Source organism: Schistocerca gregaria, chromosome 6 (genome assembly GCF_023897955.1).
Source record: "Schistocerca gregaria isolate iqSchGreg1 chromosome 6, iqSchGreg1.2, whole genome shotgun sequence".
Classification (NCBI taxonomy): Eukaryota; Metazoa; Arthropoda; class Insecta; order Orthoptera; family Acrididae; genus Schistocerca; species Schistocerca gregaria.
In genome coordinates, this window is record NC_064925.1 from 188,357,914 (window position 1) to 188,376,342 (window position 18,429).

General features: G+C 42.0%; 7 non-coding genes across 7 annotated transcripts; all 7 read right to left on the reverse strand.

Moving 5' to 3' along the window:
• Window positions 1–1,177: 1,177 nt before the first annotated feature.
• LOC126279483 (U6 spliceosomal RNA) lies at window positions 1,178–1,284 on the reverse strand. The gene has a single exon (XR_007550961.1). It is a non-coding gene; the product is annotated as a U6 spliceosomal RNA (small nuclear RNA).
• Window positions 1,285–3,760: 2,476 nt separating this feature from the next.
• Window positions 3,761–3,867, reverse strand: LOC126279484 (U6 spliceosomal RNA). Its single transcript, XR_007550962.1, has one exon. It is a non-coding gene; the product is annotated as a U6 spliceosomal RNA (small nuclear RNA).
• Window positions 3,868–6,343: 2,476 nt separating this feature from the next.
• Window positions 6,344–6,450, reverse strand: LOC126279486 (U6 spliceosomal RNA). Its single transcript, XR_007550963.1, has one exon. It is a non-coding gene; the product is annotated as a U6 spliceosomal RNA (small nuclear RNA).
• Window positions 6,451–8,926: 2,476 nt separating this feature from the next.
• On the reverse strand, window positions 8,927–9,033 carry LOC126279487 (U6 spliceosomal RNA). The gene has a single exon (XR_007550964.1). It is a non-coding gene; the product is annotated as a U6 spliceosomal RNA (small nuclear RNA).
• Window positions 9,034–11,510: 2,477 nt separating this feature from the next.
• LOC126279488 (U6 spliceosomal RNA) lies at window positions 11,511–11,617 on the reverse strand. The gene has a single exon (XR_007550965.1). It is a non-coding gene; the product is annotated as a U6 spliceosomal RNA (small nuclear RNA).
• Window positions 11,618–14,093: 2,476 nt separating this feature from the next.
• LOC126279489 (U6 spliceosomal RNA) lies at window positions 14,094–14,200 on the reverse strand. Its single transcript, XR_007550966.1, has one exon. It is a non-coding gene; the product is annotated as a U6 spliceosomal RNA (small nuclear RNA).
• A 2,476-nt stretch (window positions 14,201–16,676) lies between these two features.
• On the reverse strand, window positions 16,677–16,783 carry LOC126279490 (U6 spliceosomal RNA). Its single transcript, XR_007550967.1, has one exon. It is a non-coding gene; the product is annotated as a U6 spliceosomal RNA (small nuclear RNA).
• Between the last annotated feature and the right edge of the window lie 1,646 nt (window positions 16,784–18,429).

Consider the following 18,429-nt stretch of genomic DNA (forward strand, 5'->3'; position numbering starts at 1 on the left):
ATCAGCTGCAATTGTGAACACCATCGACTTGTATCACATTGATGGGATTCAAAGTGCTGTCAAAATAGTAGAGTCTCACATCTAAATGCTATATGTTAATATTAGCATACTGGTCTGCTGTCTAAACACTTCAGTGTTGTGGTATTCATTGGCTGACACTTTTGGAATTTATTTAGGTAACTGTATGTAATGGCAGATTGCCAGACATGTGGGAAAATACTTTGTGGGTCACACCAGTGAAATTTGTACATGACATGCTGATGCACCACAGATTTGCAGTAATAGTTGGTTTTTAGGTGAAGGGCAGTGGCTTATTACACAGGCAGATATGCTTCAGTTAAGAACCTGATGAGGTGTCACCTGCAGTCTGTATTATGAGGCTGCAGCTGGATAGCAAGGCCACTAGGAAAGTTACTTGAAACATAATGTTAAATAAACTTCCTGTAAAGGGGTAGCTTGCACACTTAATGATGAAAGATACACCTTCCTTCACATGTTTGTTTATGCTGCTCAAACAATTATGGCATCAGCTGCAGCCATGAAGGTGAATAAAGATAAATATAGTGGGTCTGTGTGCAGACAGTATGTGATAGTGGCTTACAGGCACCAGAAGCTTTGTAGGCGTTAGAGAAAAATAAATATTAGGTAATGCAAGCTAATTTTAGAGCGCTAGAGTGTATTTAAGCAGTAGTCTAAGTGAAAGTATGTGAGTGAGAAAGATTTGGAACATGCAGCTATCTTGTGTAAAGTTGGTGTAAGGTTTCCAAATGTTGTGTGTGGCAGTAGGTGTGTGTTATGAAATGACATGATTGAGACAGTAGCAAGAGATGCTGTGACAGCTGAGTGTGATACTGAGGAAGAGAAGAGGCTTTTGCCTGTGCTAGGCTTAGCCTGGCTGTGATTTGTGTTGAAGGGGTGCTAGTGACATGTACTTGTGGTTTTGGTATGCTTGCTGACTTGTTATTAGAGTGACATTTTAGATGTGCATTGGTGATGTAAGGGATAGGTTTATTGCCAGTTTTGTCATGTTCTGTTGTGAATGAAAGAAAGTGGAGGAGAACTGCGTAAATGGAGAGCATAGTTTGTGACAAGTGGGTGCAGATATGAAGCGAAACTTGTGTAGTTGGCTGATGGTATTAGCAGCTGATGTGAGGCATGAGAGAGTGAGATTGCGAAAAAAAATGTGGAACGCTTCACGATTTTGCGTGTCATCCTTGCGCAGGGGCCATGCTAATCTTCTCTGTATCGTTCCAATTTTAGTATATGTACCGCCGAAGCGAGTACATTCGAGGAGCCCTCTGAAATTGTATATATAGTTATGGCGTCGCGTCAAACATGGTTCGGCTTGGACGTAGGTTTACACAGCTCTGGCGAGGAACACAAGGCCTGCCGAGTGCTAATTTGTGAACTAATTACTGCGAGGTGTCGTTCTTAGTAAGTGGCAGCTCTGTCAACTGTAGATTTGGCAGTTTTGGGTGTAAAACTTAGATCGTAGAGTCGTTTGCTCTCGCACCATCCACCCAGAGCAGCAGCAGTTTCACACAGCTGCCGCTAGGCGGCAGCAAGACGTGTTGGCAGCTATTGTCGCCATGTTCTCACATCCTGAGTTTAGTGTCTTATAGGCATACGTATGAAACACACTTCTCTAATGTGTGGGATAAATGACTCTGACTGGAGCAGGTAGCAGGTCTTCAAGACTCTCAAAACAAGCGAATATTTTGGCCAAACTGTCTTCACTGCTAACACAAATTGCATTACTCTTGCAGTGGTACTTTCTTACGATACCTATCGATTTAATTACAGAGTGCTCATATGCAATGCAACTTTTAACTCACACATCAAGTACAACACAAGAAGACACAGCCTGTGACCATGTAAATTACTGAGGAACTCCACAGAGACCAAGCATGGTTCTATTCATCCAATGGCGCCAGAAGACAATAGTGACTGCAAGAAGAGACACAGTAGCCTCACGAACCATTAAAAACAGCATTCGTTTTGCACACTTTGAAACACAGCAGTGTAGGTCATTACCAGGGCATGGACGGGTTATTGCGACTTGTGTGAGATAGTAGTAGGAATGATGGACATAGTTCCGTTTTCAGTACAATACCAGGTGATATATTTGTGTTGATCCAGGTGTACACAGGGCAGGTCTACTTGACAACAGTGAAACACTGTGATTGAGGTGTGTGAATGAGCCTAAAATATCGAGGGGACATGTGGTAAGAGAAACCATGTTAGCATTGTGTTAGTAGCTGTAGTTATGTTCCTGTGAAATGTCAATCAGCTGTAATCCAGATTGGTGAATGTTGTTATTGCAGGAAGAATTGCTAGTGCAGAACAAAGAGTGATAGATTTAGTATTTGAAAGCAGTTAATAACTGAGTAGCTACTGGTGTCATGTGACACAAACTGGTTTGTGATGTAGTTGTCTATTCCTGAAACCTTGAAGCTTGCTAGTGTTTTGTGTCTTGACTGGCACTGTATCTGCTTATGTGGTAGAGCTTCTGTGTATGTAACATGATGAATATTGCATGCAGAGTTTGTCCAATCTTTCTCCTAGACACAGGATGAGAGGTGCATCAGCTGCAATTGTGAACACCATCGACTTGTATCACATTGATGGGATTCAAAGTGCTGTCAAAATAGTAGAGTCTCACATCTAAATGCTATATGTTAATATTAGCATACTGGTCTGCTGTCTAAACACTTCAGTGTTGTGGTATTCATTGGCTGACACTTTTGGAATTTATTTAGGTAACTGTATGTAATGGCAGATTGCCAGACATGTGGGAAAATACTTTGTGGGTCACACCAGTGAAATTTGTACATGACATGCTGATGCACCACAGATTTGCAGTAATAGTTGGTTTTTAGGTGAAGGGCAGTGGCTTATTACACAGGCAGATATGCTTCAGTTAAGAACCTGATGAGGTGTCACCTGCAGTCTGTATTATGAGGCTGCAGCTGGATAGCAAGGCCACTAGGAAAGTTACTTGAAACATAATGTTAAATAAACTTCCTGTAAAGGGGTAGCTTGCACACTTAATCATGAAAGATACACCTTCCTTCACATGTTTGTTTATGCTGCTCAAACAATTATGGCATCAGCTGCAGCCATGAAGGTGAATAAAGATAAATATAGTGGGTCTGTGTGCAGACAGTATGTGATAGTGGCTTACAGGCACCAGAAGCTTTGTAGGCGTTAGAGAAAAATAAATATTAGGTAATGCAAGCTAATTTTAGAGCGCTAGAGTGTATTTAAGCAGTAGTCTAAGTGAAAGTATGTGAGTGAGAAAGATTTGGAACATGCAGCTATCTTGTGTAAAGTTGGTGTAAGGTTTCCAAATGTTGTGTGTGGCAGTAGGTGTGTGTTATGAAATGACATGATTGAGACAGTAGCAAGAGATGCTGTGACAGCTGAGTGTGATACTGAGGAAGAGAAGAGGCTTTTGCCTGTGCTAGGCTTAGCCTGGCTGTGATTTGTGTTGAAGGGGTGCTAGTGACATGTACTTGTGGTTTTGGTATGCTTGCTGACTTGTTATTAGAGTGACATTTTAGATGTGCATTGGTGATGTAAGGGATAGGTTTATTGCCAGTTTTGTCATGTTCTGTTGTGAATGAAAGAAAGTGGAGGAGAACTGCGTAAATGGAGAGCATAGTTTGTGACAAGTGGGTGCAGATATGAAGCGAAACTTGTGTAGTTGGCTGATGGTATTAGCAGCTGATGTGAGGCATGAGAGAGTGAGATTGCGAAAAAAAATGTGGAACGCTTCACGATTTTGCGTGTCATCCTTGCGCAGGGGCCATGCTAATCTTCTCTGTATCGTTCCAATTTTAGTATATGTACCGCCGAAGCGAGTACATTCGAGGAGCCCTCTGAAATTGTATATATAGTTATGGCGTCGCGTCAAACATGGTTCGGCTTGGACGTAGGTTTACACAGCTCTGGCGAGGAACACAAGGCCTGCCGAGTGCTAATTTGTGAACTAATTACTGCGAGGTGTCGTTCTTAGTAAGTGGCAGCTCTGTCAACTGTAGATTTGGCAGTTTTGGGTGTAAAACTTAGATCGTAGAGTCGTTTGCTCTCGCTCCATCCACCCAGAGCAGCAGCAGTTTCACACAGCTGCCGCTAGGCGGCAGCAAGACGTGTTGGCAGCTATTGTCGCCATGTTCTCACATCCTGAGTTTAGTGTCTTATAGGCATACGTATGAAACACACTTCTCTAATGTGTGGGATAAATGACTCTGACTGGAGCAGGTAGCAGGTCTTCAAGACTCTCAAAACAAGCGAATATTTTGGCCAAACTGTCTTCACTGCTAACACAAATTGCATTACTCTTGCAGTGGTACTTTCTTACGATACCTATCGATTTAATTACAGAGTGCTCATATGCAATGCAACTTTTAACTCACACATCAAGTACAACACAAGAAGACACAGCCTGTGACCATGTAAATTACTGAGGAACTCCACAGAGACCAAGCATGGTTCTATTCATCCAATGGCGCCAGAAGACAATAGTGACTGCAAGAAGAGACACAGTAGCCTCACGAACCATTAAAAACAGCATTCGTTTTGCACACTTTGAAACACAGCAGTGTAGGTCATTACCAGGGCATGGACGGGTTATTGCGACTTGTGTGAGATAGTAGTAGGAATGATGGACATAGTTCCGTTTTCAGTACAATACCAGGTGATATATTTGTGTTGATCCAGGTGTACACAGGGCAGGTCTACTTGACAACAGTAAAACACTGTGATTGAGGTGTGTGAATGAGCCTAAAATATCGAGGGGACATGTGGTAAGAGAAACCATGTTAGCATTGTGTTAGTAGCTGTAGTTATGTTCCTGTGAAATGTCAATCAGCTGTAATCCAGATTGGTGAATGTTGTTATTGCAGGAAGAATTGCTAGTGCAGAACAAAGAGTGATAGATTTAGTATTTGAAAGCAGTTAATAACTGAGTAGCTACTGGTGTCATGTGACACAAACTGGTTTGTGATGTAGTTGTCTATTCCTGAAACCTTGAAGCTTGCTAGTGTTTTGTGTCTTGACTGGCACTGTATCTGCTTATGTGGTAGAGCTTCTGTGTATGTAACATGATGAATATTGCATGCAGAGTTTGTCCAATCTTTCTCCTAGACACAGGATGAGAGGTGCATCAGCTGCAATTGTGAACACCATCGACTTGTATCACATTGATGGGATTCAAAGTGCTGTCAAAATAGTAGAGTCTCACATCTAAATGCTATATGTTAATATTAGCATACTGGTCTGCTGTCTAAACACTTCAGTGTTGTGGTATTCATTGGCTGACACTTTTGGAATTTATTTAGGTAACTGTATGTAATGGCAGATTGCCAGACATGTGGGAAAATACTTTGTGGGTCACACCAGTGAAATTTGTACATGACATGCTGATGCACCACAGATTTGCAGTAATAGTTGGTTTTTAGGTGAAGGGCAGTGGCTTATTACACAGGCAGATATGCTTCAGTTAAGAACCTGATGAGGTGTCACCTGCAGTCTGTATTATGAGGCTGCAGCTGGATAGCAAGGCCACTAGGAAAGTTACTTGAAACATAATGTTAAATAAACTTCCTGTAAAGGGGTAGCTTGCACACTTAATCATGAAAGATACACCTTCCTTCACATGTTTGTTTATGCTGCTCAAACAATTATGGCATCAGCTGCAGCCATGAAGGTGAATAAAGATAAATATAGTGGGTCTGTGTGCAGACAGTATGTGATAGTGGCTTACAGGCACCAGAAGCTTTGTAGGCGTTAGAGAAAAATAAATATTAGGTAATGCAAGCTAATTTTAGAGCGCTAGAGTGTATTTAAGCAGTAGTCTAAGTGAAAGTATGTGAGTGAGAAAGATTTGGAACATGCAGCTATCTTGTGTAAAGTTGGTGTAAGGTTTCCAAATGTTGTGTGTGGCAGTAGGTGTGTGTTATGAAATGACATGATTGAGACAGTAGCAAGAGATGCTGTGACAGCTGAGTGTGATACTGAGGAAGAGAAGAGGCTTTTGCCTGTGCTAGGCTTAGCCTGGCTGTGATTTGTGTTGAAGGGGTGCTAGTGACATGTACTTGTGGTTTTGGTATGCTTGCTGACTTGTTATTAGAGTGACATTTTAGATGTGCATTGGTGATGTAAGGGATAGGTTTATTGCCAGTTTTGTCATGTTCTGTTGTGAATGAAAGAAAGTGGAGGAGAACTGCGTAAATGGAGAGCATAGTTTGTGACAAGTGGGTGCAGATATGAAGCGAAACTTGTGTAGTTGGCTGATGGTATTAGCAGCTGATGTGAGGCATGAGAGAGTGAGATTGCGAAAAAAAATGTGGAACGCTTCACGATTTTGCGTGTCATCCTTGCGCAGGGGCCATGCTAATCTTCTCTGTATCGTTCCAATTTTAGTATATGTACCGCCGAAGCGAGTACATTCGAGGAGCCCTCTGAAATTGTATATATAGTTATGGCGTCGCGTCAAACATGGTTCGGCTTGGACGTAGGTTTACACAGCTCTGGCGAGGAACACAAGGCCTGCCGAGTGCTAATTTGTGAACTAATTACTGCGAGGTGTCGTTCTTAGTAAGTGGCAGCTCTGTCAACTGTAGATTTGGCAGTTTTGGGTGTAAAACTTAGATCGTAGAGTCGTTTGCTCTCGCACCATCCACCCAGAGCAGCAGCAGTTTCACACAGCTGCCGCTAGGCGGCAGCAAGACGTGTTGGCAGCTATTGTCGCCATGTTCTCACATCCTGAGTTTAGTGTCTTATAGGCATACGTATGAAACACACTTCTCTAATGTGTGGGATAAATGACTCTGACTGGAGCAGGTAGCAGGTCTTCAAGACTCTCAAAACAAGCGAATATTTTGGCCAAACTGTCTTCACTGCTAACACAAATTGCATTACTCTTGCAGTGGTACTTTCTTACGATACCTATCGATTTAATTACAGAGTGCTCATATGCAATGCAACTTTTAACTCACACATCAAGTACAACACAAGAAGACACAGCCTGTGACCATGTAAATTACTGAGGAACTCCACAGAGACCAAGCATGGTTCTATTCATCCAATGGCGCCAGAAGACAATAGTGACTGCAAGAAGAGACACAGTAGCCTCACGAACCATTAAAAACAGCATTCGTTTTGCACACTTTGAAACACAGCAGTGTAGGTCATTACCAGGGCATGGACGGGTTATTGCGACTTGTGTGAGATAGTAGTAGGAATGATGGACATAGTTCCGTTTTCAGTACAATACCAGGTGATATATTTGTGTTGATCCAGGTGTACACAGGGCAGGTCTACTTGACAACAGTGAAACACTGTGATTGAGGTGTGTGAATGAGCCTAAAATATCGAGGGGACATGTGGTAAGAGAAACCATGTTAGCATTGTGTTAGTAGCTGTAGTTATGTTCCTGTGAAATGTCAATCAGCTGTAATCCAGATTGGTGAATGTTGTTATTGCAGGAAGAATTGCTAGTGCAGAACAAAGAGTGATAGATTTAGTATTTGAAAGCAGTTAATAACTGAGTAGCTACTGGTGTCATGTGACACAAACTGGTTTGTGATGTAGTTGTCTATTCCTGAAATCTTGAAGCTTGCTAGTGTTTCGTGTCTTGACTGGCTCTGTATCTGCTTATGTGGTAGAGCTTCTGTGTATGTAACATGAGGAATATTGCATGCAGAGTTTGTCCAATCTTTCTCCTAGACACAGGATGAGAGGTGCATCAGCTGCAATTGTGAACACCATCGACTTGTATCACATTGATGGGATTCAAAGTGCTGTCAAAATAGTAGAGTCTCACATCTAAATGCTATATGTTAATATTAGCATACTGGTCTGCTGTCTAAACACTTCAGTGTTGTGGTATTCATTGGTTGACACTTTTGGAATTTATTTAGGTAACTGTATGTAATGGCAGATTGCCAGACATGTGGGAAAATACTTTGTGGGTCACACCAGTGAAATTTGTACATGACATGCTGATGCACCACAGATTTGCAGTAATAGTTGGTTTTTAGGTGAAGGGCAGTGGCTTATTACACAGGCAGATATGCTTCAGTTAAGAACCTGATGAGGTGTCACCTGCAGTCTGTATTATGAGGCTGCAGCTGGATAGCAAGGCCACTAGGAAAGTTACTTGAAACATAATGTTAAATAAACTTCCTGTAAAGGGGTAGCTTGCACACTTAATCATGAAAGATACACCTTCCTTCACATGTTTGTTTATGCTGCTCAAACAATTATGGCATCAGCTGCAGCCATGAAGATGAATAAAGATAAATATTGTGGGTCTGTGTGCAGACAGTATGTGATAGTGGCTTACAGGCACCAGAAGCTTTGTAGGCGTTAGAGAAAAATAAATATTAGGTAATGCAAGCTAATTTTAGAGCGCTAGAGTGTATTTAAGCAGTAGTCTAAGTGAAAGTATGTGAGTGAGAAAGATTTGGAACATGCAGCTATCTTGTGTAAAGTTGGTGTAAGGTTTCCAAATGTTGTGTGTGGCAGTAGGTGTGTGTTATGAAATGACATGATTGAGACAGTAGCAAGAGATGCTGTGACAGCTGAGTGTGATACTGAGGAAGAGAAGAGGCTTTTGCCTGTGCTAGGCTTAGCCTGGCTGTGATTTTTGTTGAAGGGGTGCTAGTGACATGTACTTGTGGTTTTGGTATGCTTGCTGACTTGTTATTAGAGTGACATTTTAGATGTGCATTGGTGATATAAGGGATAGGTTTGTTGCCAGTTTTGTCATGTTCTGTTGTGAATGAAAGAAAGTGGAGGAGAACTGCGTAAATGGAGAGCATAGTTTGTGACAAGTGGGTGCAGATATGAAGCGAAACTTGTGTAGTTGGCTGATGGTATTAGCAGCTGATGTGAGGCATGAGAGAGTGAGATTGCGAAAAAAAATGTGGAACGCTTCACGATTTTGCGTGTCATCCTTGCGCAGGGGCCATGCTAATCTTCTCTGTATCGTTCCAATTTTAGTATATGTACCGCCGAAGCGAGTACATTCGAGGAGCCCTCTGAAATTGTATATATAGTTATGGCGTCGCGTCAAACATGGTTCGGCTTGGACGTAGGTTTACACAGCTCTGGCGAGGAACACAAGGCCTGGCGAGTGCTAATTTGTGAACTAATTACTGCGAGGTGTCGTTCTTAGTAAGTGGCAGCTCTGTCAACTGTAGATTTGGCAGTTTTGGGTGTAAAACTTAGATCGTAGAGTCGTTTGCTCTCGCACCATCCACCCAGAGCAGCAGCAGTTTCACACAGCTGCCGCTAGGCGGCAGCAAGACGTGTTGGCAGCTATTGTCGCCATGTTCTCACATCCTGAGTTTAGTGTCTTATAGGCATACGTATGAAACACACTTCTCTAATGTGTGGGATAAATGACTCTGACTGGAGCAGGTAGCAGGTCTTCAAGACTCTCAAAACAAGCGAATATTTTGGCCAAACTGTCTTCACTGCTAACACAAATTGCATTACTCTTGCAGTGGTACTTTCTTACGATACCTATCGATTTAATTACAGAGTGCTCATATGCAATGCAACTTTTAACTCACACATCAAGTACAACACAAGAAGACACAGCCTGTGACCATGTAAATTACTGAGGAACTCCACAGAGACCAAGCATGGTTCTATTCATCCAATGGCGCCAGAAGACAATAGTGACTGCAAGAAGAGACACAGTAGCCTCACAAACCATTAAAAACAGCATTCGTTTTGCACACTTTGAAACACAGCAGTGTAGGTCATTACCAGGGCATGGACGGGTTATTGCGACTTGTGTGAGATAGTAGTAGGAATGATGGACATAGTTCCGTTTTCAGTACAATACCAGGTGATATATTTGTGTTGATCCAGGTGTACACAGGGCAGGTCTACTTGACAACAGTGAAACACTGTGATTGAGGTGTGTGAATGAGCCTAAAATATCGAGGGGACATGTGGTAAGAGAAACCATGTTAGCATTGTGTTAGTAGCTGTAGTTATGTTCCTGTGAAATGTCAATCAGCTGTAATCCAGATTGGTGAATGTTGTTATTGCAGGAAGAATTGCTAGTGCAGAACAAAGAGTGATAGATTTAGTATTTGAAAGCAGTTAATAACTGAGTAGCTACTGGTGTCATGTGACACAAACTGGTTTGTGATGTAGTTGTCTATTCCTGAAATCTTGAAGCTTGCTAGTGTTTCGTGTCTTGACTGGCTCTGTATCTGCTTATGTGGTAGAGCTTCTGTGTATGTAACATGAGGAATATTGCATGCAGAGTTTGTCCAATCTTTCTCCTAGACACAGGATGAGAGGTGCATCAGCTGCAATTGTGAACACCATCGACTTGTATCACATTGATGGGATTCAAAGTGCTGTCAAAATAGTAGAGTCTCACATCTAAATGCTATATGTTAATATTAGCATACTGGTCTGCTGTCTAAACACTTCAGTGTTGTGGTATTCATTGGCTGACACTTTTGGAATTTATTTAGGTAACTGTATGTAATGGCAGATTGCCAGACATGTGGGAAAATACTTTGTGGGTCACACACGTGAAATTTGTACATGACATGCTGATGCACCACAGATTTGCAGTAATAGTTGGTTTTTAGGTGAAGGGCAGTGGCTTATTACACAGGCAGATATGCTTCAGTTAAGAACCTGATGAAGTGTCACCTGCAGTCTGTATTATGAGGCTGCAGCTGGATAGCAAGGCCACTAGGAAAGTTACTTGAAACATAATGTTAAATAAACTTCCTGTAAAGGGGTAGCTTGCACACTTAATGATGAAAGATACACCTTCCTTCACATGTTTGTTTATGCTGCTCAAACAATTATGGCATCAGCTGCAGCCATGAAGATGAATAAAGATAAATATAGTGGGTCTGTGTGCAGACAGTATGTGATAGTGGCTTACAGGCACCAGAAGCTTTGTAGGCGTTAGAGAAAAATAAATATTAGGTAATGCAAGCTAATTTTAGAGCGCTAGAGTGTATTTAAGCAGTAGTCTAAGTGAAAGTATGTGAGTGAGAAAGATTTGGAACATGCAGCTATCTTGTGTAAAGTTGGTGTAAGGTTTCCAAATGTTGTGTGTGGCAGTAGGTGTGTGTTATGAAATGACATGATTGAGACAGTAGCAAGAGATGCTGTGACAGCTGAGTGTGATACTGAGGAAGAGAAGAGGCTTTTGCCTGTGCTAAGCTTAGCCTGGCTGTGATTTTTGTTGAAGGGGTGCTAGTGACATGTACTTGTGGTTTTGGTATGCTTGCTGACTTGTTATTAGAGTGACATTTTAGATGTGCATTGGTGATGTAAGGGATAGGTTTATTGCCAGTTTTGTCATGTTCTGTTGTGAATGAAAGAAAGTGGAGGAGAACTGCGTAAATGGAGAGCATAGTTTGTGACAAGTGGGTGCAGATATGAAGCGAAACTTGTGTAGTTGGCTGATGGTATTAGCAGCTGATGTGAGGCATGAGAGAGTGAGATTGCGAAAAAAAAATGTGGAACGCTTCACGATTTTGCGTGTCATCCTTGCGCAGGGGCCATGCTAATCTTCTCTGTATCGTTCCAATTTTAGTATATGTACCGCCGAAGCGAGTACATTCGAGGAGCCCTCTGAAATTGTATATATAGTTATGGCGTCGCGTCAAACATGGTTCGGCTTGGACGTAGGTTTACACAGCTCTGGCGAGGAACACAAGGCCTGCCGAGTGCTAATTTGTGAACTAATTACTGCGAGGTGTCGTTCTTAGTAAGTGGCAGCTCTGTCAACTGTAGATTTGGCAGTTTTGGGTGTAAAACTTAGATCGTAGAGTCGTTTGCTCTCGCACCATCCACCCAGAGCAGCAGCAGTTTCACACAGCTGCCGCTAGGCGGCAGCAAGACGTGTTGGCAGCTATTGTCGCCATGTTCTCACATCCTGAGTTTAGTGTCTTATAGGCATACGTATGAAACACACTTCTCTAATGTGTGGGATAAATGACTCTGACTGGAGCAGGTAGCAGGTCTTCAAGACTCTCAAAACAAGCGAATATTTTGGCCAAACTGTCTTCACTGCTAACACAAATTGCATTACTCTTGCAGTGGTACTTTCTTACGATACCTATCGATTTAATTACAGAGTGCTCATATGCAATGCAACTTTTAACTCACACATCAAGTACAACACAAGAAGACACAGCCTGTGACCATGTAAATTACTGAGGAACTCCACAGAGACCAAGCATGGTTCTATTCATCCAATGGCGCCAGAAGACAATAGTGACTGCAAGAAGAGACACAGTAGCCTCACAAACCATTAAAAACAGCATTCGTTTTGCACACTTTGAAACACAGCAGTGTAGGTCATTACCAGGGCATGGACGGGTTATTGCGACTTGTGTGAGATAGTAGTAGGAATGATGGACATAGTTCCGTTTTCAGTACAATACCAGGTGATATATTTGTGTTGATCCAGGTGTACACAGGGCAGGTCTACTTGACAACAGTGAAACACTGTGATTGAGGTGTGTGAATGAGCCTAAAATATCGAGGGGACATGTGGTAAGAGAAACCATGTTAGCATTGTGTTAGTAGCTGTAGTTATGTTCCTGTGAAATGTCAATCAGCTGTAATCCAGATTGGTGAATGTTGTTATTGCAGGAAGAATTGCTAGTGCAGAACAAAGAGTGATAGATTTAGTATTTGAAAGCAGTTAATAACTGAGTAGCTACTGGTGTCATGTGACACAAACTGGTTTGTGATGTAGTTGTCTATTCCTGAAATCTTGAAGCTTGCTAGTGTTTCGTGTCTTGACTGGCTCTGTATCTGCTTATGTGGTAGAGCTTCTGTGTATGTAACATGAGGAATATTGCATGCAGAGTTTGTCCAATCTTTCTCCTAGACACAGGATGAGAGGTGCATCAGCTGCAATTGTGAACACCATCGACTTGTATCACATTGATGGGATTCAAAGTGCTGTCAAAATAGTAGAGTCTCACATCTAAATGCTATATGTTAATATTAGCATACTGGTCTGCTGTCTAAACACTTCAGTGTTGTGGTATTCATTGGCTGACACTTTTGGAATTTATTTAGGTAACTGTATGTAATGGCAGATTGCCAGACATGTGGGAAAATACTTTGTGGGTCACACACGTGAAATTTGTACATGACATGCTGATGCACCACAGATTTGCAGTAATAGTTGGTTTTTAGGTGAAGGGCAGTGGCTTATTACACAGGCAGATATGCTTCAGTTAAGAACCTGATGAAGTGTCACCTGCAGTCTGTATTATGAGGCTGCAGCTGGATAGCAAGGCCACTAGGAAAGTTACTTGAAACATAATGTTAAATAAACTTCCTGTAAAGGGGTAGCTTGCACACTTAATGATGAAAGATACACCTTCCTTCACATGTTTGTTTATGCTGCTCAAACAATTATGGCATCAGCTGCAGCCATGAAGATGAATAAAGATAAATATTGTGGGTCTGTGTGCAGACAGTATGTGATAGTGGCTTACAGGCACCAGAAGCTTTGTAGGCGTTAGAGAAAAATAAATATTAGCTAATGCAAGCTAATTTTAGAGCGCTAGAGTGTATTTAAGCAGTAGTCTAAGTGAAAGTATGTGAGTGAGAAAGATTTGGAACATGCAGCTATCTTGTGTAAAGTTGGTGTAAGGTTTCCAAATGTTGTGTGTGGCAGTAGGTGTGTGTTATGAAATGACATGATTGAGACAGTAGCAAGAGATGCTGTGACAGCTGAGTGTGATACTGAGGAAGAGAAGAGGCTTTTGCCTGTGCTAGGCTTAGCCTGGCTGTGATTTGTGTTGAAGGGGTGCTAGTGACATGTACTTGTGGTTTTGGTATGCTTGCTGACTTGTTATTAGAGTGACATTTTAGATGTGCATTGGTGATGTAAGGGATAGGTTTATTGCCAGTTTTGTCATGTTCTGTTGTGAATGAAAGAAAGTGGAGGAGAACTGCGTAAATGGAGAGCATAGTTTGTGACAAGTGGGTGCAGATATGAAGCGAAACTTGTGTAGTTGGCTGATGGTATTAGCAGCTGATGTGAGGCATGAGAGAGTGAGATTGCGAAAAAAAATGTGGAACGCTTCACGATTTTGCGTGTCATCCTTGCGCAGGGGCCATGCTAATCTTCTCTGTATCGTTCCAATTTTAGTATATGTACCGCCGAAGCGAGTACATTCGAGGAGCCCTCTGAAATTGTATATATAGTTATGGCGTCGCGTCAAACATGGTTCGGCTTGGACGTAGGTTTACACAGCTCTGGCGAGGAACACAAGGCCTGCCGAGTGCTAATTTGTGAACTAATTACTGCGAGGTGTCGTTCTTAGTAAGTGGCAGCTCTGTCAACTGTAGATTTGGCAGTTTTGGGTGTAAAACTTAGATCGTAGAGTCGTTTGCTCTCGCACCATCCACCCAGAGCAGCAGCAGTTTCACACAGCTGCCGCTAGGCGGCAGCAAGACGTGTTGGCAGCTATTGTCGCCATGTTCTCACATCCTGAGTTTAGTGTCTTATAGGCATACGTATGAAACACACTTCTCTAATGTGTGGGATAAATGACTCTGACTGGAGCAGGTAGCAGGTCTTCAAGACTCTCAAAACAAGCGAATATTTTGGCCAAACTGTCTTCACTGCTAACACAAATTGCATTACTCTTGCAGTGGTACTTTCTTACGATACCTATCGATTTAATTACAGAGTGCTCATATGCAATGCAACTTTTAACTCACACATCAAGTACAACACAAGAAGACACAGCCTGTGACCATGTAAATTACTGAGGAACTCCACAGAGACCAAGCATGGTTCTATTCATCCAATGGCGCCAGAAGACAATAGTGACTGCAAGAAGAGACACAGTAGCCTCACGAACCATTAAAAACAGCATTCGTTTTGCACACTTTGAAACACAGCAGTGTAGGTCATTACCAGGGCATGGACGGGTTATTGCGACTTGTGTGAGATAGTAGTAGGAATGATGGACATAGTTCCGTTTTCAGTACAATACCAGGTGATATATTTGTGTTGATCCAGGTGTACACAGGGCAGGTCTACTTGACAACAGTGAAACACTGTGATTGAGGTGTGTGAATGAGCCTAAAATATCGAGGGGACATGTGGTAAGAGAAACCATGTTATCATTGTGTTAGTAGCTGTAGTTATGTTCCTGTGAAATGTCAATCAGCTGTAATCCAGATTGGTGAATGTTGTTATTGCAGGAAGAATTGCTAGTGCAGAACAAAGAGTGATAGATTTAGTATTTGAAAGCAGTTAATAACTGAGTAGCTACTGGTGTCATGTGACACAAACTGGTTTGTGATGTAGTTGTCTATTCCTGAAATCTTGAAGCTTGCTAGTGTTTCGTGTCTTGACTGGCTCTGTATCTGCTTATGTGGTAGAGCTTCTGTGTATGTAACATGAGGAATATTGCATGCAGAGTTTGTCCAATCTTTCTCCTAGACACAGGATGAGAGGTGCATCAGCTGCAATTGTGAACACCATCGACTTGTATCACATTGATGGGATTCAAAGTGCTGTCAAAATAGTAGAGTCTCACATCTAAATGCTATATGTTAATATTAGCATACTGGTCTGCTGTCTAAACACTTCAGTGTTGTGGTATTCATTGGCTGACACTTTTGGAATTTATTTAGGTAACTGTATGTAATGGCAGATTGCCAGACATGTGGGAAAATACTTTGTGGGTCACACCAGTGAAATTTGTACATGACATGCTGATGCACCACAGATTTGCAGTAATAGTTGGTTTTTAGGTGAAGGGCAGTGGCTTATTACACAGGCAGATATGCTTCAGTTAAGAACCTGATGAAGTGTCACCTGCAGTCTGTATTATGAGGCTGCAGCTGGATAGCAAGGCCACTAGGAAAGTTACTTGAAACATAATGTTAAATAAACTTCCTGTAAAGGGGTAGCTTGCACACTTAATGATGAAAGATACACCTTCCTTCACATGTTTGTTTATGCTGCTCAAACAATTATGGCATCAGCTGCAGCCATGAAGATGAATAAAGATAAATATAGTGGGTCTGTGTGCAGACAGTATGTGATAGTGGCTTACAGGCACCAGAAGCTTTGTAGGCGTTAGAGAAAAATAAATATTAGGTAATGCAAGCTAATTTTAGAGCGCTAGAGTGTATTTAAGCAGTAGTCTAAGTGAAAGTATGTGAGTGAGAAAGATTTGGAACATGCAGCTATCTTGTGTAAAGTTGGTGTAAGGTTTCCAAATGTTGTGTGTGGCAGTAGGTGTGTGTTATGAAATGACATGATTGAGACAGTAGCAAGAGATGCTGTGACAGCTGAGTGTGATACTGAGGAAGAGAAGAGGCTTTTGCCTGTGCTAGGCTTAGCCTGGCTGTGATTTGTGTTGAAGGGGTGCTAGTGACATGTACTTGTGGTTTTGGTATGCTTGCTGACTTGTTATTAGAGTGACATTTTAGATGTGCATTGGTGATGTAAGGGATAGGTTCATTGCCAGTTTTGTCATGTTCTGTTGTGAATGAAAGAAAGTGGAGGAGAACTGCGTAAATGGAGAGCATAGTTTGTGACAAGTGGGTGCAGATATGAAGCGAAACTTGTGTAGTTGGCTGATGGTATTAGCAGCTGATGTGAGGCATGAGAGAGTGAGATTGCGAAAAAAAATGTGGAACGCTTCACGATTTTGCGTGTCATCCTTGCGCAGGGGCCATGCTAATCTTCTCTGTATCGTTCCAATTTTAGTATATGTACCGCCGAAGCGAGTACATTCGAGGAGCCCTCTGAAATTGTATATATAGTTATGGCGTCGCGTCAAACATGGTTCGGCTTGGACGTAGGTTTACACAGCTCTGGCGAGGAACACAAGGCCTGCCGAGTGCTAATTTGTGAACTAATTACTGCGAGGTGTCGTTCTTAGTAAGTGGCAGCTCTGTCAACTGTAGATTTGGCAGTTTTGGGTGTAAAACTTAGATCGTAGAGTCGTTTGCTCTCGCACCATCCACCCAGAGCAGCAGCAGTTTCACACAGCTGCCGCTAGGCGGCAGCAAGACGTGTTGGCAGCTATTGTCGCCATGTTCTCACATCCTGAGTTTAGTGTCTTATAGGCATACGTATGAAACACACTTCTCTAATGTGTGGGATAAATGACTCTGACTGGAGCAGGTAGCAGGTCTTCAAGACTCTCAAAACAAGCGAATATTTTGGCCAAACTGTCTTCACTGCTAACACAAATTGCATTACTCTTGCAGTGGTACTTTCTTACGATACCTATCGATTTAATTACAGAGTGCTCATATGCAATGCAACTTTTAACTCACACATCAAGTACAACACAAGAAGACACAGCCTGTGACCATGTAAATTACTGAGGAACTCCACAGAGACCAAGCATGGTTCTATTCATCCAATGGCGCCAGAAGACAATAGTGACTGCAAGAAGAGACACAGTAGCCTCACGAACCATTAAAAACAGCATTCGTTTTGCACACTTTGAAACACAGCAGTGTAGGTCATTACCAGGGCATGGACGGGTTATTGCGACTTGTGTGAGATAGTAGTAGGAATGATGGACATAGTTCCGTTTTCAGTACAATACCAGGTGATATATTTGTGTTGATCCAGGTGTACACAGGGCAGGTCTACTTGACAACAGTGAAACACTGTGATTGAGGTGTGTGAATGAGCCTAAAATATCGAGGGGACATGTGGTAAGAGAAACCATGTTAGCATTGTGTTAGTAGCTGTAGTTATGTTCCTGTGAAATGTCAATCAGCTGTAATCCAGATTGGTGAATGTTGTTATTGCAGGAAGAATTGCTAGTGCAGAACAAAGAGTGATAGATTTAGTATTTGAAAGCAGTTAATAACTGAGTAGCTACTGGTGTCATGTGACACAAACTGGTTTGTGATGTAGTTGTCTATTCCTGAAATCTTGAAGCTTGCTAGTGTTTCGTGTCTTGACTGGCTCTGTATCTGCTTATGTGGTAGAGCTTCTGTGTATGTAACATGAGGAATATTGCATGCAGAGTTTGTCCAATCTTTCTCCTAGACACAGGATGAGAGGTGCATCAGCTGCAATTGTGAACACCATCGACTTGTATCACATTGATGGGATTCAAAGTGCTGTCAAAATAGTAGAGTCTCACATCTAAATGCTATATGTTAATATTAGCATACTGGTCTGCTGTCTAAACACTTCAGTGTTGTGGTATTCATTGGTTGACACTTTTGGAATTTATTTAGGTAACTGTATGTAATGGCAGATTGCCAGACATGTGGGAAAATACTTTGTGGGTCACACCAGTGAAATTTGTACATGACATGCTGATGCACCACAGATTTGCAGTAATAGTTGGTTTTTAGGTGAAGGGCAGTGGCTTATTACACAGGCAGATATGCTTCAGTTAAGAACCT